The 26,136-nt window shown below is 39.1% G+C and overlaps 1 protein-coding gene across 3 annotated transcripts in view; it reads right to left on the reverse strand.

Moving 5' to 3' along the window:
* The window catches only part of LOC106878910 (uncharacterized), a 177,004-nt gene that overhangs the window by 48,250 nt on the left and 102,618 nt on the right, over positions 1–26,136 (reverse strand). The gene's annotated exons all lie outside the window — the stretch shown is intronic.

The raw sequence follows: 26,136 nt of genomic DNA on the forward strand, positions 1-26,136 counted from the left end.
TAATATTGTTGTTATTATTGTTCAAAGAATGGTTAGCATTAATAATATCATTGATATTATTTTCATTAAGTGGATTTGAATTTAACAACTTATTGCTATGTGATGAAATGATTTGTGAAAGGTTTTTGGTGTTTGAAAAACCTAACCTCATTTGGTGTGAATTGATAATGGAATCTTTTGGAAAATTCTTATCTGTAGCTTCACAAAACTGGTAAGGGAGGTTTGATTTGTTCTGCTTATCATATGGAATGATCAGCAAAACTGTTTTACTAGGACACACATTGTTATTAGGATAATTATCTTTAAAAATAACGGGATGTAAAGAATGGTTATCTCCCTTAATCTGCAAAATTGCATTTTTTTCCTTTAGTGTTGTTATTCGAACTAAAATTTATATTGTTATTATCGTTATGATGTGTTTTCATGCCCTGATTAATAGAGGCAGAATTAATGTCAATAGGGTTAATATAGGTAATTCTTTCTTTGTAATCTGCTTTAAGTAAGGAAGAATTACAAAATTTGGCTTTATCCTTTAAGAATTCAACATTAGCAGATAATCTAGAAAGTCTAAGTGAAATATTTTTCACTAAATTCCTTGCAATAGCCTTTAGATGATTACGGAAAGAGCTAATATATTTTAAATTAGTTGAGGGTTAATGGTACGGGAAATATGAATCTTTATGTAAGTTAAGGGTAATATCCAAAAAGTTGGCTTTAGTTATATCATCATTGAAAATAATGTTTAAGCCCATGTTTTGGAAAAATTTAACAAACCTATTTTTAACTCTTTGTAATTTTTGGTTAGAAACGTTTTCCAGGTAGAGTAAAATGAATATCTATGTATAAAAATAAATAGTATATGAATAAATAATATATATATTTCTTTTTCTCAGCTCAGAGCTGCTGAGGCACTGCTGTTTAGCAACAGTTATTATTGAAAGCCTCCTCTGATATGTGGCATTCGATGAATAGGGGAGTTTGATGTCACTACCCTCATTTGCACCTCTTGCTGCGAGGTAGGTTCATTTGGGACTCTGGACAGGAAGAGGTCCGGTTTTGATTTGAAAACACCTACATCCCCTTTGTGTAGCTCCCTCAGGCTCTTTGGGAGAATATTAAAAAGCGGTGGGCCCCTGAAACCCAGGCTGTTAAAGTAAATGGTCCTGAAACATGATGGCATTGCTGGGATCTTTGGTACTGTGCAGTGTCGACACTTTCTGGTATTGGTGTAGCTTTCAATGCCAAAATTTGCCACTGTTCCTTCCAGGATCCTCCAGATGTATACTACTGCATATCTCTCCCGCCTTCTCTCCAGGGAGTAGAGTCTTCACTGTTTCAGCCTTTCCCAGTAGCTGAGCAGTTGCAAAGAGACAATCTTCTTTGTGAATCTTCACTGGATTGCTTCAAGGTCCACTGTTAGTTTTACACAGTTGGGTGACCATAGCTGGGAGTGGTAATCTGGGTGGCTGAGGACAAATGTCCTTCATAGGACCATAATGGTTTCCTTATCTCTGGTTCTGAATGTTCTCAGGATCCATCCAGCCAGTTGTCTGCACTTTGTCGCCATCCTGGTGATGTGCACTGGATGGAAAGAGGTATCATCATTCATGTCGATACCCAGGTCCCTCACTGATTTAGGCTCTGGGATAGAAATTCCCTGCAGACCAGTGTACCCTGTAAGTTTCATATTCAGTTTTGGACGCTGGTAGTGCAGGGCTTGGAATTTTTCAGCATTAAACTGCATATTATTATCCTCAGCCCATCTGTAAATTGAGTCCAACTCCTGCTGCAGATGTGCAACACTGCTGGGGTTCTGTATTTTCTGTGAGACTTTCATATCGTTTGTGTAGCTAGCAAGGGTGGCTATCTGGGCAGTTGGGGACATATCTTGAGAGAGCGACTATGAAAAGCAGTGGTCCCAAGACAGTGCCCTATGGAACACTACTCACTATTTGTGGTTTCATTGAGGTGGCCACTACTGTCTGACTTCTATCTTTCAGAAAGTCATGTAACCACTCTCCAAGTTTTCCAGCTATGACAAGATCATGCAGTTTGTGGTATATCATACCATGATCCACTTTGTCGAAAGCTTTTGCAAAATCAAGGTACGTTACGTCCACATTTGAGTTGGTGAGTAATTGCCTCAACACCCAGTCATAATGTTGTAAGAGCTGAGTCAAGCAGCTCCTACCTGGTTCGAAACCCATGCTTGGTATCACTCAGCAAGTTATTTTCTTCAAGGAATGCGATTAGTTTCCCTCTGACTATCCGATCCATGACTTTGCTGATGTGTGAATGCTTTATGGACTGGGCATATTATTCCTTCCTACAGCTTCCTTTGCAGTATGCCATTTGCAAGAAAGCTCTAGAAAAGAATCTGGAGGGGTTATGCCAGGGCATGATTACACGATTTGAGAAGGATTGCTGAGAATCATCAGGATCAGCAGTTGAATCTGCATCCACCTCATCTATCTATTTATCTATCTATCTATCTATATATATATATATAAAGGTTTAGATTTAGATTAAAAAATTGAATATGGTACTTATGTTTAGGCACCAGAATATAGTATGGTATGGTATTATATAAAAACCATTCCAAAAACCCCAACCTATAAGAGTGTTGCCACTCTGACCAGAGAAACCTTTATAACCATATCCTTTATAGCTATGTCCATGCATAATGCTTACACCTTCCCTTTCCTTAGAAGTGATTGTCCCTCAAACTATTACTACTAGATAAGAGACAATAAAATCAGAGACAGTTAGAATTTTTGCCTAGAACCAATTACTAGCCTGATAGACTTGGCTATGTCAAGATGGATTTTTATGTATTCTTCCTCCCACTTGGATTTTAAATGTTGCCACAATTATAATATGTCTATTCTACTGTAATTTTCTGCATTTTCGTGCAGCTGAAGATTGCTCTACATATTGTATTTAATGTAATGCTCACATTACTTAAATAAATGGAGTAGCATGAAACGTGCATACTGCAACCATCTTTAAAATCCGTGTTGCTTATTTTGATTTTATATATATATATATATATATATATATATATATATATATATATATATATATATATATATAGTCGCAGAATTTTAGTAACAATCTTCCACCCGGGTTTTGAAACCGCAACTCCAAATCACCACACAAACACAAGATGCTGACGTCACCCATCTCCAATCCAATGAAATTCCACAAACACCAGTTGCTGACGTCACATAATTCCAGACCAATCAAAACCGACCTTCAGCGAATACAAGGAAATGACCCTTTAAGAGAACCAACCAACTGGAATGACCTTTAACCTTATCCACAAGGAAACCAACCAGGCAAAACGACAAGCTTGACTACAGAAGAAAAATGTCATCAAATTTTTCAATGAATCAAAAATCAGATCCACTCACAAAAATAAATTTTCTAAATACATCTGATCCCTAAACATACCATTAAAAGCGAAAGCGACTATTTAAAGAAGATCTGAGAAACTATAAACCAAATTCCCTTCTTTTACTATTTTAATTCTCAGACTTGTTTTTTTTCAGTATGATTTGTCAACCACCACTGAAATTAATGAACCTTGCACATTCTAACAAACTGATATACAATTTTAATTTCAAACTTACACTTTCTGTTTTGAACACAATAATTTATCAACATTGAAATATTTTAATTTGTCAACATTGAAACATTTCGATTGGTCAAAATTGAAACTTTTAACGCTGTGTTTCTAATTTTAAACTTTTACCATTCATAAACAAAAAACATTGTTCAAACTAGATTGGTATATATGTAAATAAATGTATTTTAAACATTTACGAGTTTTTAAATTTAAGTGCATTTTCAACAACACACCCCTATTTGCTATACATACATACATACATACATACATACATACATACATACATATATATATATATATATATATATATATATATATACATATATAAATAAATAATATATATATATATATATAAAAATAATATACATATTATTTATATATATATATATATATCATCATCATCATCATCATCATCATCGTTTAACGTCCGCTTTCCATGCTAGCATGGGTTGGACGATTTGACTGAGGACTGGTGAAACCGGATGGCAACACCAGGCTCCAATCTAATTTGGCAGAGTTTCTACAGCTGGATGCCCTTCCTAACGCCAACCACTCAGAGAGTGTGGTGGGTGCTTTTATGTGTCACCCGCACGAAAACGGCCACACTCGAAATGGTGTCTTTTATGTGCCACCCGCACAAGCCAGTCCAGGGGCACTGGCAACGATTTCGCTCGAAAATCCTACGGGAGCCAGTCAGGCGGTACTGGCAATGGCCACGCTCAAAATGGTGCATCTCATGTGCCACCCGCACAAGAGCCAGTCCAGGGGCACTGGCAACAATCTTACTTGGCTTGCCGGGTCTTCTCACGCACAGCACATTTCCAAAGGTTTCCGTCAGTAGTCATCACCTCGGTGAGGCCCAATGTACGAAGGTCTTGCCTCACCACCTCAGCCCAGGTCTTCCTGGGCCTACCTCTTCCACGGGTTCCCTCAACTGTTAGGGTGTGACACTTTTACACGCAGCTATCCTCATCCATTCTCACCACATGTCCATACCAGCGCAATCGTCTCTCTTGCACACCACAACTGATGCTTCTAATGTTCAGCTTTTCTCTCAAGATACTTAAACTCTGACGGGTATTCACATTGACATGACACATCCAATGGAGCATACTGGCTTCATTCCTTGCGAGCTTACGTATGTCCTCAGCAGTTACAGCCCATGTTTCACTGCAATGTAGCATGGCTGTTCGTACGCATGCGTCATACAGTCTGCCTTTTACTCTGAGTGAGAGTCCCTTTGTCGCCAGCAGATGTAAGAGCTCTCTAAACTTTGCCCAAGCTATTCTTATTCTAGCAGCTACACTTTCAGCGCACCCACCCCCACTACTAATTTGGTCGCCCAGATAGCGGAAGCTATTGGCTACCTCTAGTTTTTCACCTTGGAATGAGATAGAAGTTGTTTCCTGTTTGTTTACAGTCTTTATTGCACCTGAACATCTGCCACAAACAAAAACTAACTTCCTAGTTAACCTTCAGGGCCATCTACCTGAAGGGGTTTGTGTTTTATCTACCTTCCTACTTATTAGGATTTTGGTTTTAGCTAGGTTGACTCTAAGGCCCTTCAATTCTAGACCTTGCTTCCACACCTGAAACTTCTCCTCTAGTTCTGATAGTGACTCCGCAATTAGGGCAAGGTCATCAGCATAGAGGAGCTCCCAAGGGCATCCTGTCTTGAACTCCTCTGTGATTGCCTGGAGGACTATGATAAATAAGAGGGGGCTGAGGACGGAACCTTGGTGAACCCCTACCTCTATCTGGAATTCATTGCTGTACTCATTTCCAACCCTCACCTTATTGGCAGCATCTCTGTACATGGCTCGCACAGCTCTCACTAACCATTCTTCTATCCCAAGTTTCCTCATTGACCACCAGATAAGGGATCGGGGGACCCTGTCAAAGGCTTTCTCCATGTCAACGAAAGACAGGTACAGAGGTTTATCCTTAGCTAGGTATTTCTCCTGCAGCTGTCTCACTAGAAATAAGGCATCAGTAGTGCTTTTACCTGGCACGAACCCAAACTGCATCTCATCTAAATTGATTCGCTCCCTAATTAGTTGGGCTATGATCCTCCCTGTAACTTTCATAACCTGATCTAACAGCTTGATGCCTCTGTAATTATTTGTATCTAAAGCGTCACCTTTACCTTTGTAGCAGTTGACTATGATGCTGCTACACCAGTCATTGGGTATGACTCCTTCGTGTATCACCTGGTTTGTAATACGGGTGACTAGGCTATAGCCAACACTGCCAGATATTTTGAGCATCTCTGCAGTGATTCCTGATGGGCCGGGGGCTTTCCCGGTCTTCATACTCTTAATTGCTTTATCTACCCTGGTACTATCAACTCGGATAGCTGGTCCCTCTATTGGGTCGACATACGGCAGGCTCTCTTCCTCCCATTCATTCTCTTTATTAAGCAATTTATCGTAGTGGCTTCTCCAGACCTCTTTCTTTGCATCCTCATTTAGTGCAAGTGTACCATCATCCATGCGAACACATTTCTCTCCTACAACATCACTATTCTCTCTCCTACACTGTCTTGCAACACAAAATACCTCGAGTCTTTGGTCCTCACAGCGCAGAACATTGGCAAATCTTTTCTTATCTGCTTCCCCTCTGGCTAAATAAACCTGTCGTCTAGCCTCCCTTCTGGCACATTGATACAATTCCCTGCTACCACCGTTCTTCCAGTCCTTCCAAGCCTGTTTCTTTTGTCTAATAGCCCTGTCTACCTCCTTGTTCCACCACCACATTACTCTGGGTCGAGAGGGGACCTTACACCACCCACAGATCTGGTCGGTGGCTTTCAACAGGTTGTCCCGCAGAAATCTCCAATTGTCTTCCACGTTGTATGATGCTATATCCCCTTCTATTTCGTTAAATGCTTCAAGTAACTTGTCTCTAAGTCTCTGTCCATTTGCAGGGTCTTTAAGCTTCCACACCCTTCTCCTCCAAGCCGGTCTAATTCTGGGCACCCATTTTGCCTTGATCCCAAAGTCGCTAACTACAAATCTATGTTGTGGGGTACATTCTTCGCCAGGGTAGGTTTTGGCATTTATAAGCCGCCCTCTTTCCCTATTTCTGGCGAGGATGTAGTCGATTTGGCTAGAGTGTCTGCCGGAGCGGTAGGTGACTAGGTGACTGGCAGGTTTCCTGAAGTTGGTATTGCAGACCATAAGATCGGTTGCATCACAGAACTCCAGCAGTCTGGTTCCCTCCTCGTTGCGGGAACTGAAGCCATAGCCTTCATGTATGCCATGGAAGCCTCCAGCACGACGTCCGACATGACCATTGAAGTCTCCAGCCACAAAGAGAAGGTCCCTGTCACTCGTCGACGAGGTAGTTTGCAAGAGGGTGTCATAGAATTGGTCTTTCAGACCATCTGGTAGCCCCGGTTGAGGTGCATAGGCTGAGATGACAGTAGCTAATCTATGATGAAGCACTAGTCTAATCTTAAGTACTCTGTCACTTACTCTAACGACCTCGATTACCTTATCCACCCATTTCTCCGCTAGAAGTATTCTTACGCCCCCAACCCCATCAGTGTTCGCTGCCCAGAAAATCTTGTACCTGTGTTCTTTGCCTGTGAGGAACCTCGCAGAACCTCCTCTCCTGGATGCAGCACATATCTACGCGTCTCCGTTCAAGCATCTCAACAATTTCACCAGATCTACCTTTCAGCGTGCCGACGTTGAGAGTGCCAATCCTAACAGTATGGGTGTTGGGGGTGTGGGCCTGTAGCCTGGGAAGGGAAAAAGCAGTGTCGTGTACCTGAAAAGAAAACTTGCAATTGGAAGAATTCATAAGCAAAACAGTACCTACAACCTGCAAACATTACTCAAACTTTATGCGCTACCCAAAGGTAGGGGAGAGGATGGCCAAGGCCACTAGATGGGTTCCGGGAGACAGCCGAGGATGACAGGATGACAGAGGAATGCACTTCCGGTGGAGGGGGTGGGAGGGCGGGTGTACCATCAGCGAGGAGATAGGCCTCTTAATCATAGATTTTAAATATTTGAGAGACAACAATGCATAAATCGTAATTTTTAAAAGAGCAATGAAACCTAGGTGAATAGAATATATAAGTAGCATGAATTTAGGAAGCTTAGAAAATGAATAAGTATGAATTTAAGACAAAAACTGAATTCAATTGAATTTCATGGAGAGAAACAAGATAAATAATAGAGGGCAGACTAAAGCGTGAAAGGTATGAGATGTTGAGGCCGTAAATAAATAAATCTCTATCTTATCTGCATCTTGGAGACTTCGTCGTAGTATCTCAGTGGAGAAGAGATTGAGATAATTTAGAATGGATTTCTTATTTATATATACCCAAAACCTGAAAACCTTAAGGAAATAAACTCCGATAGAGAGAGAGAGAGAGAGAGAGAGAGAGAGAGGGACTGATTTAGAGAGGGATGGAGGGGTAGACAGAGGCATGGCGGAAGATCATCATCATCATCATCATATATATATATATATATATATATATATATATATATATATATAAAGAGAGAGAGAGGGGGGAACCAGTCAAGCAGCACATCACGCTGTAATTCTTGGGCTGAGAAATCAACACTTAAAAGCCATAATTTTAAAGGAGCGATAAGAATTTTTGAATAAAAGAAAATGGGTAGGTACCATCAGCCAGGAGATAGGCCTCTTAATCGTAGATTTTAAATATTTGAGAGACAACAATGCATAAATCGTAATTTTTAAAAGAACAATGAAACCTAGGTGAATAGAATATATATATATATATATATATATATATATATATTTATATGGAGAATGGAGCAACAAATACAAGAAGAAGCAATTCTGTTGGGCTAGTTAGCCGTTGTTTTATTGTGTGGAGGTTATGTAATGAGTCATTGTGGAGGTTGAGGTTAGGTAGTGAGACATTGTGAATGTTATGTAATAGTCATTTACGTACGTTTCAATCTAGCCGATGGTTTGGCAGATCTCATCAAAATGTTGAGGAGTATGTTAAGAGTTCATGGTGCGAGGGATGTACGAGAAGTGATTGGTGGGTATATTAATGTATATGGTGGTGTAATAATAGTGATAGGTAAAGAAAGCCTTACGTTTTAGTTGAAGTTGTGTTGGTCTTTATATATATATATATATATATATATATATATATATATATACATATACAAATAATATATATATATATATATCATTTATATATATATATATATATATATATATATATATATATATATCATTTTTATATATATATATATATATATATAGATAAGATATATATATAAATAAGATATATATATATATATATATATAGAGAGAGAGAGAGAGGCATCAAGCTGTTAGATCAGGTTATGAAAGTTGCAGAGAGGGTCATAGCCCAACTAATTAGGGAGCGAATCAATTTAGACGAGATGCAGTTTCGGTTCGTGCCAGGTAAAAGCACTACTGATGCCTTATTTCTAGTAAGACAGCTGCAGGAGAAATACCTAGCCAAGGATAAACCTCTGTACCTGGCTTTCATTGACATGGAGAAAGCCTTTGACAGGGTCCCCCCGATCCCTTATCTGGTGGTCAATGAGGAAACTTGGGATAGAAGAATGGTTAGTGAGAGCTGTGCGAGCCATGTACAGAGATGCTGCCAGTAAGGTGAGGGTTGGAAATGAGTACAGCAATGAATTCTGGGTAGAGGTAGGGGTCCACCAAGGTTCCGTCCTCATCCCCCTCTTATTTATCATAGTCCTCCAGGCAATCACAGAGGAGTTCAAGACAGGTTGCCCCTGGGAGCTCCTCTATGCTGATGACCTTGCCCTAATTGCGGAGTCACTATCAGAACTAGAGGAGAAGTTTCAGGTGTGGAAGCAAGGTCTAGAATTGAAGGGCCTTAGAGTCAACCTAGTTAAAACCAAAATCCTAATAAGTAGGAAGGTAGATAAAACACAATCCCCTTCAGGTAGATGGCCCTGCTCAGTATGCAGAAAAGGAGTAGGTAGTAACTCTATAAGATGTACCCGGTGCAAGCTATGGACACATAGGAGGTGCAGCAACATCAAAGGCAGGTTAACTAGGAAGTTAGTTTTTGTTTGTGGCAGATGTTCAGATGCAATAAAGACTGTAAACAAACAGGAAACAACTTCTATCTCATTCCAGGGTGAAAAACTAGAGGTAGTCGATAGCTTCCGCTATCTGGGCGACCAAGTTAGTAGTGGGGGTGGGTGCACTGAAAGTGTAGCTGCTAGAATAAGAATAGCCTGGGCAAAATTTAGAGAGCTCTTACATCTGCTGGCGACAAAGGGACTCTCACTCAGAGTAAAAGGCAGACTGTATGACGCATGCATACGAACAGCCATGCTTCATGGCAGTGAAACATGGGCCGTGACTGCTGAGGACATGCGTAGGCTCACAAAGAATGAAGCCAGTATGCTCCGATGGATGTGTAATGTCAGTGTGCATACTAGACAGAGTATCAGTACCTTGAGAGAAAAGTTGAACTTATGAAGCATCAGTTGTAGTGTGCAAGAGAGACGACTGCGCTGGTATGGACATGTGGTGAGAATGGATGAGGATACCTGCGTGAAAAAGTGCCACACCCTAACAGTTGAGGGAACCCGTGGAAGAGGTAGGCCCAGGAAGATCTGGGCTGAGGTGGTGAGGCAAGACCTTCATACATTGGGCCTCACCGAGGCGATGACTACAGACCGGGACCTTTGGAAATGTGCTGTGCGTGAGAAGACCCGGCAAGCCAAGTAAGATTGTTGCCAGTACCCCTGGACTGGCTCTTGTGCGGGTGGCACATAAGATGCACCATTTTGAGCGTGGCCGTTGCCAGTACCGCCTGACTGGCCTCCGTAGGATTTTCGAGCGAGATCGTTGCCAGTGCCCCTGGACTGGCTTGTGCGGGTAGCACATAAAAGACACCATTTCGAGCGTGGCCGTTGCCAGTATCGCCTGACTGGCTTTCGTGAGGTGACACGTAAAAGCACCTACTACACTCTCTGAGTGGTTGGCGTTAGGAAGGGCATCCAGCTGTAGAAACTCTGCCAAATTTAGATTGCCATCCGGTTTCACCAGTCCTCAGTCAAGTCGTCCAACCCATGCTAGCATGGAAAGCGGACATTAAACGATGATGATGATGATGATGATGATATATATATATGTATATATATAAATACGATATAATGCAAGAGAGTTAGGGGTTGAGGATTCAACCCACTAAGGGATAGTATCTATCCAATATACTGCTGGGAGGGTACCCAATTATTGTTACACTAGTGTTATACCAAGTGTAATATGTGGGAGCGGGTAAAAAGGGAGGGGGTTGTTTTACCCTAAATTTATATATCAATTAGAAAATAGAGGATAATATGCTGAACCCAACGACTTGCAGACAGTGTATCCTGTTGAATTCATTAACTTAATTTGTAACTAAAGTGACAAAAAACCACAAAGTACAAGTGTTTATGACAAACCATGTTATATTGACAACAGGGTTTACAAATAAAAGTACATAAGGAATTTGAGAATAAACATAAACGTAATCTTACAGCTGTTTTGGCCTAGTTTTGGCATGCCCTATTCTATCCAAATAGCTTCTGCCGGAGTAATTAGCAGACTGCTAATTACTCCGGCAGGAGCTAGAATGGGGCATGCCAAAGTATACTGCTAGTATATATATATATATATATATATATATATATATATATATATATATATATATATATATATATATTATATATATATATATATATATATATATATATATATATATATATAGCTCTAACTCTTCGAAACGCTTAGTTTTAGAATGGTGGCAGCTGTTCTCTATATGGTTAATTACTCCGGCAGGAGCTATTCGGATAGAATAGGGCATGCCAAAGCTAGGTCGAAACAGCTGTAAGATTAAGTTTATGTTTATTCTCAAATTCCTTATGTACTTTTCTTTGTAAACCCGGTTGTCAATATAACATGTTTTGCAAATAAACACTTGTACTTTGTGGTTTTTTTGTCACTTTAGTTACAAATTAAGTTAATGAATTCAACGGGATACACTGTCTGCAAGTCATTGGGCTCAGCATATTATCCTCCATTTTCAAATTGATATATATATATATATTTATATATATATATAAATAATATATATATTATATATATATTTATATTATATATACATATATACTTATATATATATATATATATATATATATATATATATATATATATATAAATATATATATATATATATATTTATATTTGACAACCGATGCTGGTGTGTTTACAGCCACGTAACTTTGCGGTTCGGCAAAAGAAACTGATAGAATAAGTATTAGGCATACAAAGAATACATCCTGGGGTCGATTTGCTCAACTAAAGGCAGTGCTGCAGGGTGGCCACAGTAAAAAGACTGAACAAGTAAAAGAGTAAATATATATATATATTGATATATATATATAAATATTATATATACTCTTTTACTCTTCTAATTGTTTCAGTCATTTGACTCTGGCTATGCTGGAGCACTGCCTTTAGTCAAGCAAATCGACCCCAGGACTTATTCTTTGTAAGCCTAGTACTTATTCTATCGGTCACTTTTGCCGAACCGCTACGTTATGGGGACGTAAACACACCAGCATCGGTTGTCAAGCGATGTTGGGAGAACAAACACAGACACACAAATATATACACACACATACATACACATATACGACGGGCTTCTTTCAGTTTCCGTCTACCAAATCCACTCACAAGGCTTTGGTCGGCCCGAGACTATAGTAGAAGACACTTGCCCAAGGTGCTACGCAGTGGGACTGAAGCCGGAACCATGTGGTTGGTAAGCAAGTTACTTACCACACAGCCACTCCTATCTATCTATATATATATATATATATATATATATATATATATATAATATATATATATATATATATGATATATATGATATATGATATATATGATATATATATATATATATATATATATATATATATATAATAAATATCTATGTATTGTATTATATTTTGCTCATATTGTTATCGGTTTATGGGGAATTTATTGTCATATGTTGTGGTTTGTTGGGGTGTGTGTTAGTGTTCCATTCCAGTTTCCTATTCAGGCTAGGTTTATCTTCTATTATGTGTGTAGCTTCTATAATTTGTCTAAGTGCTGCATCTCCGCTATGTGTGGATAAGATTTTAATTTCTATGTTGTTGAGTGAGCCTCCATGTTCTTGCTCAGCGTGCTGGTACAGAACTGATGAGCTCTTCCCTTCCTTAAGTTCCCTCCAATGTCCATTTACCCGCTCTCCTATGCTACGTGCTGTTTCGCCTACATACGTCATTGTCTTGTTACTGCATCATCCCTCTGTACATCTTATACTATAGACCACATTTCTGGTTTTACAGTATTGGCTAAACTGGCAATATGACCATCCCCAAGTACAATAATATATATATATATATATATAGGCGAGCTGGCAGAATCATCTTCCTACCGAGCAAAATGCTTAACGCAACTCTTTAAGGTTCATGTTCTGAGTTCAAATTCCGCCGACAGAATTCCTCCGCTCGTATGCACTCATCAGACCACACATTGACACCCTAGATGTCATAATTGGAAACCATGGTGGAAAGGCTGATAAGGATGGAGAGGAGGAAAAGGAAAAAACACTCGGAAGTCTCTCTGACCCAGTAGCTCCTCAAAAGAATGGATCACCCACTCCTATGAACAACCAGGCAGAAAAGGATAGTGGAGCCAAGGAAGCAGCAAATAGAAGCCCCTCTGTGCCAGTGGTCCTACAAAGGAAAGGAGCCCTCACCCCAATAGATAACCAGAGGAAAATAGTACCCACAAGAAAAGGAAGGACAAAAAGTAGAAAATCCCAAGGTGGATCCGATGCCATCCAAGACACCAAAGGAAAGAAGAAATTTGGAAGGCACCCAAAAACTTGCAAATTTTACCTGCAAGGCAAATATTGGCATGGGGAAGACAGCAAAAACTGCCGGTTTGCCCACCCGACACCCCGCCAAAACTACAAAGGTTTAAAGGATAAAAACTTCTCTGAGGAAAGACGACAGATGTCCCCAAGGAGAAAATTCAAGGACGTGCGCTCTTCAGAAATCATACGCAACGCAGCAGCTGAGCAAGAGTCTTTTTTGTGTATGGCGCAAAAGTTTGTGCAGCAGCTGACGTGGCTACACCAAGCACAGATGAGGAACCTTGCCCCCCAGTGCGCAAGACCACCACAGTCAACAGACATGGGATGGCCTCCCCTAACGCCTGCACAGGCATCACGCCAATATTTTTACTAAATATTGGGGGCCTGTTGCATTATAATAATAAAAGCAAAATTTATTTCCTGAGAGACCTTGCCGCCTGCAATCAAGCCCTATGCATAGCACTCGTGGAAACTCACCTCAGCCCTGATATAGAGGATGCAGAAGTACACATACCAAAATATGTCATACTGCGAACAGACAGAAGGGAAAGGAGCCATGGTGGAGTTGCTGTATACATCCGTGACAACCTCACACCCCAGGTCTTACTGTCATACTCAAATTCGGTATGCGACACCCAAATCGTATACATAAGACAACATAATATAGTCATATGCAATACATATTGGCCACCGGATGCTCCAAACCACATAGGCAAATTTGAAGATTGCCTCACTAGAATTAAAGAAATCCTCATGAAACTGGAACACCATGTGACCATATTTCTTATGGGTGATTTCAACTTCCCCAACGTCAAATGGCCCGAAGGTCTCATACTCTCAGGAATGACTTATCGCAAGCAAGCACAGGTGGAATGCCTGCTCAACCTCACCAATGCCCTATTCATGGAGCAAGCTGTTCTCTGACCAACTAGAGCAAATAACATTCTAGATCTCTGCTTCACGAACAATATGGACATCATTCATGATGTGAAAGTGACGCCGACATTAGTTTCGGATCACAATATAATAGAGCTGTCTATGTTTGGGCTGAAAGAAACCAAAGACATACAGCCTAAAGGAAGCAACCAAAATCTCTCCCATCTGAACTTCCACAAAGCGGACTGGAAATCGATCCAGAAAGAGATCCTCAGAGAGGATTGTCCAAAATCTCTCTCCACACCAGACATTGACATGAAACTAGAATGTTTCATGTCTACTGTGCAAGCCATATGCCAGAAATATATCCCAGAGCACAAGGCCAAAACAAATAGGAACAAGATTCCAAGGGAGAGGAAGATCCTCATGAGACGACGGACGAAAGTTGCAAATCGACTCAACCAGCATCCAAAAAGTAGCAAAACGTCCCACCTAAAAACGACACTGATGGAGATTGAAAAAAGGCTGCAACAATCCTATGTGAGAGAGAGAGAGCAGACAAAGAAGCCTGGGTTATAAAAAACATTAAGTCAAACCCAAAGGCCTTCTTTCATTACGCAAAAGAAACAGCCTCAGTACGCTGCAAGATTGGACCCCTCTCCGAAGAGGATGGCTCCCTCACAGACAGTCCAACTAGGATCAGTGAGGTACTGAATGAGCAATTCAAAAGTGTCTTCACCACTCCATTGGAGCACAGACAAATGAACAAACCAGTGGACTTCTTTGCTACCTCCCCTATAACCAGTGAGGCAGTTACAATGGAATACATCAACATTAGTGAAGAAGATGTACTACTAGCTATACATGAAGTGGACACAAACTCAACTGCTGGCCCTGATGGTTTCCCAGCAATCCTCCTTAAATCGTGTAAACATGCCCTGGCAAAACCCCTCCAGATCCTCTTCCAGAGCTTTCTTGCAAACGGCAGACTGCCAAGCAAGCTGAAGGAGGGAATTATATGCCCAATCCATAAAGGGGGAAGCAGAGCAGATGCCAAAAACTATAGGCCTATCTCTCTGACTTCACACATCAGCAAAGTCATGGAAAGGATAGTCAGAGGAAAACTAATTGCATTCCTTGAATAAAATAAATTGCTGAGTGGACGTAATATACCTTGATTTTGCAAAAGCTTTTGACAAAGTGGATCATGGTGTGATATGCCACAAACTGCATGATCTTGGCATAGCTGGAAAACTTGGAGAGTGGTTACATGACTTTCTGAAAGATAGAAGTCAGGTAGTAGTGGCTAATGGAGCCACCTCTGTGAAAACACAAATAATGAGCGGTGTTCCACAGGGCACTGTCTTGGGACCATTGCTTTTTATAGTCGCTCTCTCAGATATGCCATCAAGTGCCCGGATAGCTACACTTGCAAATTACGCAGACGATACGAAAGTCTCGCAGAAAATACAGAACTTCAGTGATGTTGCACACCTGCAGCAGGAGTTGGACTCAGTTTACAGATGGGCTGAGGATAATAATATGCAGTTTAATGCTGAAAAATTAAAAGGCCTGCGCTACCAACGCCCAAAACTGAATATGAAACTTACAGAGTACACTGGTCCACGGGGAATTTCAATCCCAGAGCCTAAATCAGTGAGAGACCTGGGTATCAACATGAGTGATGATGCCTCTTTCCAAGTGCACATTACCAGGATGGCAACAAAGTGCAGACGATTGGCTGGATGGATCCTGAGAACATTCAGAACCAGAGATAAGGAAACCATGATGATCCTCTGGAAGACATTCGTCCTCAGCCACCTGGATTACTGCTCACAGCTGTGGTCACCCAGCAGTGTGAAATTAACAGCAGACCTTGAAGCAATCCAGAGAAGATTCACAAAGAAGATTGTCTCTTTGCAACTGCTCAGCTACTGGGAAAGGCTGAAACAGCTAAGACTCTACTCCCTGGAGAGAAGGCGGGAGAGGTATGCAGTAATATACATCTGGAAGGAATTGTGCCAAATTTTGGCATTGAAAGCTACACCATTGCTAGAAGGGGACGACACTGCATAGTGCCAAAGATCCCAGCAATGCCATCGCGCTTCAGGACCAGTTACTGCAACAGTTTGGGTTTCAGGGGCCCACAGCTTTTTAATATTCTCCCAAAGAGCCTGAGGAACCTGCACAAAGTAGATGTAGGGGTTTTTAAATCAAAGCTGGACCTCTTCCTGTCGAGAGTCCCAGGTGAACCTACCTCGCGGCAGGAGGTGCAAATGAGGGTTGCTAAATCAAACTCTATTCTTCACCAAGTGCCACAAATTGTAAGAGGCTCCCTGTAATAACAGTGTAGCAACACGGCGGTGCATCAGCTCTAAGCTGAAACTATAATAAAAAATAGAAAAAATATATATATATATATATATATATATAATATATATATTCCGGGTTCAGTCCCACTGCGTGGCACCTTGGGCAAGTGTCTTCCACTATAGCCTTGGGCCGACCAAAGCCATGTGAGTGGATTTAGTAGACAGAAACTGAAAGAAGCCCGTCGTATATATATATATATATATATATATATATATATGTATGTGATGTGTGTGTGTATGTTTGTGTGTCTGTGTTTGTTCCCCCTAGCATTGCTTGACAACCGATGCTGGTGTTTGTATGTCCCTGTCACTTAGCGGTTCGGCAAAAAGAGACCGATAGAATAAGTACTAGGCTTACAAAGAATAAGTCCTGGGGTCGATTTGCTCGACTAAAGGTGGTACTCCAGCATGGCCACTGAAATGACTGAAACAAGTAAAAGAGTTATTAAGCTGGTGTTAGGCAGTGAGTTGGCAGAATTGTTTGCACGCCAGGCAAAATGTTTAGTGGCATTTTGTTTCTGAATTCAAATTCCGCCAGGGTTGACTTTACCTTTGACCTTTCAGGCTCGATAAAATGAGTACCAATTTTTCACTGGAGCCATCGTAACTCAGATATCCCCTCACCTGAAATTACTGGCCATGTGCTTAAATTTGAAACCATTAGTAAGCTGGTGTGAAGGTGGAAAGCTGGCAGAATCTTAGTAAACCAGGCAAAATGCTTAGCAAAATTTTTTCTGGTTTTACCTTTGAGTTTAAATTCTGCCTAAGTTGATTCTGCTTTTTATCCTTCCTGAGTCAGTAAGATAAGTACCAGTTGAGCTCAGTGGTGGATATAATCAACTAGCTTTTCCCCAAAAAATTTCAGGCCTTGTGTCTAAAGTAGAAAAAATTATTAAGCTAGTGTTAATAAGGCGTAGGAGTGGCTGTGTGGTAAGTAGCTTGCTTACGAACCACATGGTTCCAGGTTCTGTCCCACTGCGTGGCACCTTGGGCAAGTGTCTTCTACCATAGCCTCGGGCCGACCAAAGCTTTGTGAGTGGATTTGGTAGATGGAAACTGAAAGAAACTCGTCGTATATATATATATATATGTGTGTGTGTGTGTGTGTGTGTGCATGTTTGTGTGTCTGTGTTTGTCCCCCCACCATCGCTTGACAACCGATGCTGGTGTGTTTACGTCCCCGTAACTTAGCGGTTCGGCAAAAGAGACCGATAGAATGAGTACCAAGCTTCCAAAGAATAAGTCCTGGGGTCGATTTGCTCGACTAAAGGCGGTACTGCGGCATGACTGAAACTAGTAAAAGAGCAAGTAAAAGAGTAACATAATTTAATGTGAAATTTTTATGGAAAGTTTTGATTTGGATAATTTTTAAACAAGAGGTTATTGTAGAACTAGGAATAGTCATGGGTGGGTTGGTATCAGAGGAATTAATAAAACATCAGTACAACTATGATTACTGATAAATCCATTAATACTGATATCAGTTACTGGAATTTATTTATTAACTGTTGATAACTAGATCATTATTTGTCATTGGCCAAATATTGTCCTCTTCTCACCACATAATATATTCAATAATCCTTTTGATGCTCTCTGCATTAAATATGTTAATACTAACTTAACTACTGTAAATACCCAACTCTGAGATCTATGTACAGCACACACACACATGCATACATGCAGAGTGACCAAAAATTTGCTCAACCATTTAATACATACAAATATATTAAATGGTGACTTCAATTTTGGGCCACCCTGTGTGTATGTGTGTGTTTGTACACACATACATACATACATATATATATATATATAATCCAAGAAAGTTAGGGGTTGTGAATCCAACCCACTAAGGGATAATATCTATCCAGTATGCTGCCGGAAGGATACCCAATTATTAGTACATTAATGTTTTTACCAAGTGCAATAAATGGGTGCGGGTAAAAGGAAATTTTACCCTTAATTTATATAGCAATAAGAAAATGGAGGGGAATATGTGGTATTCATCAACTTGCAGACATTGTATTGTGTCAATTAACTTGTTTATTTTTCAACTGGGAGGACGATAGAAACAATATACAAACACATGTGACATGTTGTGTCATATTAGTAATTAAAAAAGACATCTAGTGACCGACCGAAAATAGGACAATGTAACTAGATGTCCTTTTTAATTACTGGTATGACGTAGTGTGTCACATGTGTTTGTATATTGTTTTTGTTGTCCTCTTGGTTGAGAAATGGACAGGTGAATTGACATAGTGCAGTGTCTGCAAGTTGATGAATACCACATATTCCCCTTCAACAAAAAAAGTACTCCATCTGGTGAGAGATAGATATTATTTATAGGTCACAATACATGTATTAAAGCACTACTAGTGGTTTCATGTGTTGAGAGAGCTCAAACATGTTCTTCAGGTGTAAACTGCATATCATGGCAAACTAGAGGGGTTGAATGGTGGAAAGGACGCGAAAGAACTGAGAGGGCAGCATGTGGAAGACACAGACGGGAAACAGCAGAAGATGAAAAACAGAAACTAAAATGTCAAAAATAAAGCGAGTTTGTTGCCAGTACCGCTGGACTGGCTCCTGTGCAGGTGGCACATAAAATATACCATTTCAAGTGTGGCCGTTGCCAGTACCTCCTGACTGGCCTTCGTGCCAGTGGCTCGTAAAAGCACCCACTACACTCTCGGAGTGGTTGGCGTTAGGAAGGGCATCCAGCTGTAGAAACTCTGCCAGATCAGATTGGAACCTGGTGTAGCCATCTGGTTCACTAGTCCTCAGTCAAATCGTCCAACCCATGCTAGCATGGAAAGCAGACGTTAAACGATGATGATGATGATGATATATAATATATATAAATATATATATATATATATAGCCCGGCTTTGCCCGGGATTAAGTTGGGATTATTAAGCTAATCAAGTTCTTTATTTCAAACCAAACTAAGTAACATGACGTCAAATTTGGGCAGAATCAGTGTTGCAACTGGAGCGCATGGGTTGGGAGTTTGATCGGCAAAGGTGATCAGGTTATACATGCCATCCCTTTGAAAACACCACCGCCATCATCTAACCCCTATTTGTCCATGGGTTAGGAACCCTTCCAGCAAGGAAAATAGAATGACCAAAAGGGCTCCCGATTTTCTGTATCAGAAGCGGTTCTGTTCAGATCACAATAAAGTCTTAAGTATATATATATATATATATATATGAGAACACGGATGTTATGTAAGTAAAACGTTAATGTTCGAAACTGCAGCAGTCCATAGATAAGTCTTTATTGTGTATATTTCTCATTTTGTCCTGTTCTGACGTTTTGTGAAATTTTTCTGGAGAACATTATTTTTCTTTGTGGTTGGGTCGTTGATGACCTCTTTCTAGCATATTGGATGTCCACCTAGTGGTCATCCCTTATACACGTGTAATACAATTTTTTCTGAATTTTCAGATTTTTTATATGCTAGGCCACTTGGTTTTAAATATTCAATTTATCATCCTATCTATCTATCTATCTATCTATCTATATATATATATATATATATATATATATATATATATGAGCAACACACAAATACACACATGCATGTATGTACACCAATTGCATACATATTTTTTGTACACATACATGTTTGTATGTGTGTGTGTGTGTTGCCCGTATCTCAACAAAACACATACACACATCTTGCGTTACATATATATACAGATAAATGATTTAAAATAAATATATTTTGGAAATGGCAATTTACGGTACAATACCTAGAAACATGAAAATCAGACCACATGGGTTTGTTTACATCAATTCGGCAGTTTCCATAAAGTGTTTGGAAAGAACACGAAAGAGATAGAGAGAGCGCGCTCTCCCTCTCAATCTCCCTCCCTCCCTTACACACATGCCAGTTATCTCTCTTTCTTTCTTTCTCTCTCTCCCTGTCTCACACACACAGCAACATTACACAAACACACATGCTCCTCTCACACTAACAAAAGAACTTCACATACACACCACACTTTCTGTCTGGCATACCCACTATAAAAAGAAAGTGTGTATTTCTTTTTGGCAACATGTGTTTTGTGTGTAATGTTGGTGTGTGTGGGTGTGAGAAAGAAAGAAAGAGAGATAACTGGCATGTGTGTGTAAGGGAGGGAGAGAGAGATAGAGAGAGAGAGAGAGAAGGTATTTTTTTTCCTTTTTGCTTGTTGTTTCCTGCGTTTTTTTCTTTTTGCTTGTTAGCTGCCTACCACACAGACGCTGGCAAACAAAATGTATCTCTACTTCACCCTCCCTCTCACAAACATACAATTTCTCTCTTTCTCTCTCGCCTTCACGCGCGTACGCACAGATTTGACTTCGCCATGTCAACAAACTTCAAAATTGGTAAAAGTTTATCGATTTTTACAGCTATACGCGGGTGCCTCTGAGAGAAAAACTTCGCTAAAATGCACATAAGGTCATGACACATCTCCTCCTAAAATTGGAACGACATGCGTTGCTAATTTGTGGACGTGCATAAACTACATTCACGTACACACACACACACACACATCCTCTCTTTTATATATATACAGATATATAATATATATATATATATATATATATATATATATATATGGATAATAATAAATGGAGCAAAACGCATGTCGATGAAAGTTCCTTTAATTCCTACATATATGTTTCGAAATAAATGAGGGCCCTTTCACAAAGAAGAAAGAGCTGTTGGAGTCCTCATTTATTTCTCTTCAGGGAGTTCATAATAAAACATGTAATAGCAAGACAAAAACGAAATAATGGGGTAACTTACAAGCTGAGATGTTACATGGTCAGTGACCGTTAGAAGGTTTTTTGACATAGAGATATAACGGGGTCAACGATATTGTTCCATGGGCTTTAGGAATAAGAACGCTAGTTTGCATAGAAATATAAAGGGATGGTGTTTTTGACGTGATGCTAAAGGTTGAGACCAAAGAGTTATTTGAATATGGGGAGATAAGTATAGTGAATGTTTACATATGTGTGTGCTAGCATGCACACACATATGTACAAACACATGTGTGTATGCACATGCACATATGCGTACACCCATGTACATATACCCATACACCCACATACACCCATACACATACACACCCATACACATACACACCCATACAGAAACCTTTACATATACATATGTACATATACACTCACCTATACATACGTGCCTGTATATATACCTACATTCCTGTATATATACAAACATGCAAATACCTATACACGCACACACATACATATGCATACATGCACATACACACACACACATGCATGTATATATGTATATACACCTACATATGCGCATATATATATATATATATATATATATATATATATATATATATATATATATATACATACACATACGCACCTGCACCCATACACACACACACACGCCCCGTGCTCGTACATGTGCATACACATACATATATACATATACTTATGTGTACATACCCATTCACACACATACACTCAAACACATACACACACGCACACACATTTGTATATATATACACACTTGTATGTATGTATAAATATACACACACGTCCACCCTCACACACACACGTCCACCCTCACACACACACGTCCACCCTCACACACACTCACAAACACATGTATGCATATATGTACCCAAATACACACACATATGTTTTGTTTAAGATTATAAAAAAATATTAAGATTAATAGCATACTGATTTGAAGCGAAGAGCATAAACATGATAAAAGAAATACCATTACCCTGTTATATATTAATATACTTATGTTAGCGCTAATCAGTGTAAAACCGAAGTACATGGTGTTCGGTGAGAAATAATAATAATAATAACAATATACATGCTAATAAGGAGAAGGTCAGATCTAAGGCAAAGCAGCTGGTGATACAAGGTAGCCTTAGCTGTAATTACTGGGAAGGAAAAAATTTATCAACTATAGAAGGGGAAAAGGCAAGTTGTAGTGGATGAAGAAGTGGAAATTATTCATAGGATATTAGTAAAAAGAAAAAAAAAAAAATGAAAGATAATGATAATAACTATAATAAAAATACTGCTTGGAACCTAACCTAGTAGGAATGATGGAGCTAACGGTAATAAAAGAAGGTATGTTTCTTGAAGTGCTGACAGCGGAACGCCCTCTGAGTGATTTGGTTAACTAGGCGATTCTTGGAGAACAGGATATAAAAAAGCTCCAAGTTACAAAGAGGGCAGAATTCCCTCCCCTTGTCATAGGGAACTGAGGTGGCCAGTATGGACCATTCCAAAGAGAATTGCTTATTGCAATCCTTCAGTTCCCAAATAAATTTACTTAGGCCAGTAGTGCTAGCTTTATTTCTATCTCTAAACGACGAATAATGATTTGAGATTCTCTTGGATACCTGTGTCTATGAGCTACCTACATAGTATGCGACATCAGTATTAGAAGTTACCTTTCATTCATACACTACATTTTTGGTCCTTGAATTCACACTCAAAAACCTGATTCTATTAGGATTTCATTCCGATATGCTAATCTTATTGCTAATCTTATTATTGTTACAGATATTTATGTGATTCCCAATATTGGGCATACTACCTATACCAGTATCTAACTGATTGATGTCATTATTTGTGTGGGTTAAATTGTTGGAGTAATTATTATTGCTACAGGTATGAAACATTACTAATATTATGGTTATGATTAGGATGGCCGTCTATAGATGAATCCAAAAACCTGAGATTGTGGGAAGATATTATCTGTAACAAATTTTTGGTGTTCGAAAATCCAAATCTAACCTTATGCGAGTTGATAATTGGGTAATAGTGGGAGCCTTTATGGAAATTCCTACTCACCGCGTCTCGGAACTGTCGGACCAAATCTGATTTGACCTGCTTTCCAAACGGGAGGATGAGCCAGATATTCTTATTATTATCAACAGATCTAGATGTAGTATTAGAGTGGTTAAACATGCAAAGATTTTTGAATTTGTTAAAGTATTTGGGGCCAGTTGGGGCACTTCTCTTATGTGAGTTAAGAGGATGACCTACTTTCTCAGTAAAGTGAGAAGAATGGGAAGGAATAGACACGGGTTCATCTACGCTAGTAAAGGGGGTATCATGCTGTGTAGGAGGGGAAAGATCACTAGAAGAGTTAATATACACAACCTTTTCCTTATAGCCAGCCCTTAATACGGCTGAATTATAGAAGTCAGCCTCCTTACTGAAGATTTGGGAGTTAGAAGAAAGTTTGGAAAGCCTAATTGAGATATTCCTAACTAAATTACTGGTTATATGTCTTGGATGGTTACTAAAGGGGCTTATGTACTTGAGATTAGTTGAAGGTTTATGGAATGGGAAATGAGTATTATTGTGTAAATCTAAGGTAACGTCCAGAAAGTTTGCCACAGAGACCTCATCCTCAAAAACAATGCCAAAGCCCATTCTCTTGAAGAATCTGGCTACTCTATTTTTAACTTTTTGTATACCCTGGCCAGAGGCCTTATGGAGGTATAGGAGACAATCGTCCCTATATATATATATATATATATATATATATATATATATATATATATATATATATATATATGAAATACATATATATATATATATATATATATATATATATATATAGTGAATGGAGTAAAATGCATATGTTAACTGCATACTTTTATTTCCAACATATGTTTCGAAGATTACAAATTATACCTTCCATAGGAATCAGTGATGTTAAGAATGTAATCTTCTCTTCAGGGAAATGCATGGGAACCAGCTTGAACGTAAGACATTTTAACCGAATATGAGAACTGTAGTTGGAGAAGGTTGTTACGTAATTTATTTGAAAAAGCCGTTGGAGATTGGGACGCTACCAGACAGTACATTGGACAAGGGAAGAAAAGAAGGAAAGAAAAAAAGAAAGAAAATTCAGAGTGTTAAGTTGGAAGATAATAAGATGATTTAAATCCAATAATAATTGGAGAGGAATGTTATGTAAATAATGGGATTGTAAAGGGGAGTTAATCTTGTATTTCTACAAATAGTGCTGAGATAAATGTGTATAATCATATATACTCATGTATACGCACATATATACACACATACATACACTCGTATAAAATACATATATACATACATACATACACATACATACACACACACACACACACACATATATATATATATATATATATATATATATATATATATATATATATATATATATATATATATATATACATACATATATACCACCATATATTATACCACCAACTCCTACACAAAGAAATAACAAAAAAATATAAAGTAGCACCAGATAGCACCTTACGGTCAATGAACTTAGCAGCCAAGGACATCATGTTAGACTATAACTTAGCCGAAAAAACTGAACCATTTATACCACTTAGACCTAGAATCACTTTAAAAGACCATATACCCAACTTCCTTACAGACACTAAAGTTAGATTAATACGCCCAAATAGATCAGACCTATGCAAATTAAGTAAACTAATACTAGATAAGTACATGCCTACGCTAAAAAGTAGACTCTCCCTCGAATTATGGTCTAACACATATGAAGCCCTAAACTGGTTCTCCAAAATACCGAACACTAATAACTACAAATTCATACAGATAGACATAGTAGACTACTACTCCTCAATTAACCCCACGATCCTGAATAGTGCCCTAATATTCACAAAAATCCACTCACAGCTAACTAGGAAAGAAATTAATGTAATACTTGAAGCTAGGAAATCTATTATAAGTTTTGATAATAAGCGCTGGGTCCGTAAAGACTCCCCAAACTCCTTCGATATCACCATGGGAGCCCCGGATTCAGCTCAGATAACAGACTTAGTGGGAATATATTTGCTCTCCTACATACAGGAGGAATTCCCAGATCTTGAAGGTGGATTATACAGGGACAACGCGCTATTCGTAGTTAAAAATCCCTCGAATAGGAAACTAGAACTCATTAAGAAAAACTTACATAAATTCTTCAAAATATTTGAACTAGCCATTTCTATAGAAAATGAACACACCTCCATAAACTACTTAGACGCCAATTGCAACCTAGGCACAGGACTCCATGAGGTAGAAACCCCTTGTTATTTTGGGTACTTGAGTATATATAACTTTAGTGAATGGAGTAAAACGCATAAGCAATAGGATATCACGCCTCTCCTCTAACCAAGATATTTTTAATAAGCATAAGGAAACCTACAACATCGCACTACATAGAGCAGGATTTAACCATAAAATTAAGTTCATAGAACCCAATAACCATAAAAAAGACCCAACTATAGGGAATCTAAACGCTAGAAACACATACACTATTA

Source organism: Octopus bimaculoides, chromosome 20 (genome assembly GCF_046866305.1).
Source record: "Octopus bimaculoides isolate indiv1 chromosome 20, ASM4686630v1, whole genome shotgun sequence".
NCBI lineage: Eukaryota > Metazoa > Mollusca > Cephalopoda > Octopoda > Octopodidae > Octopus > Octopus bimaculoides.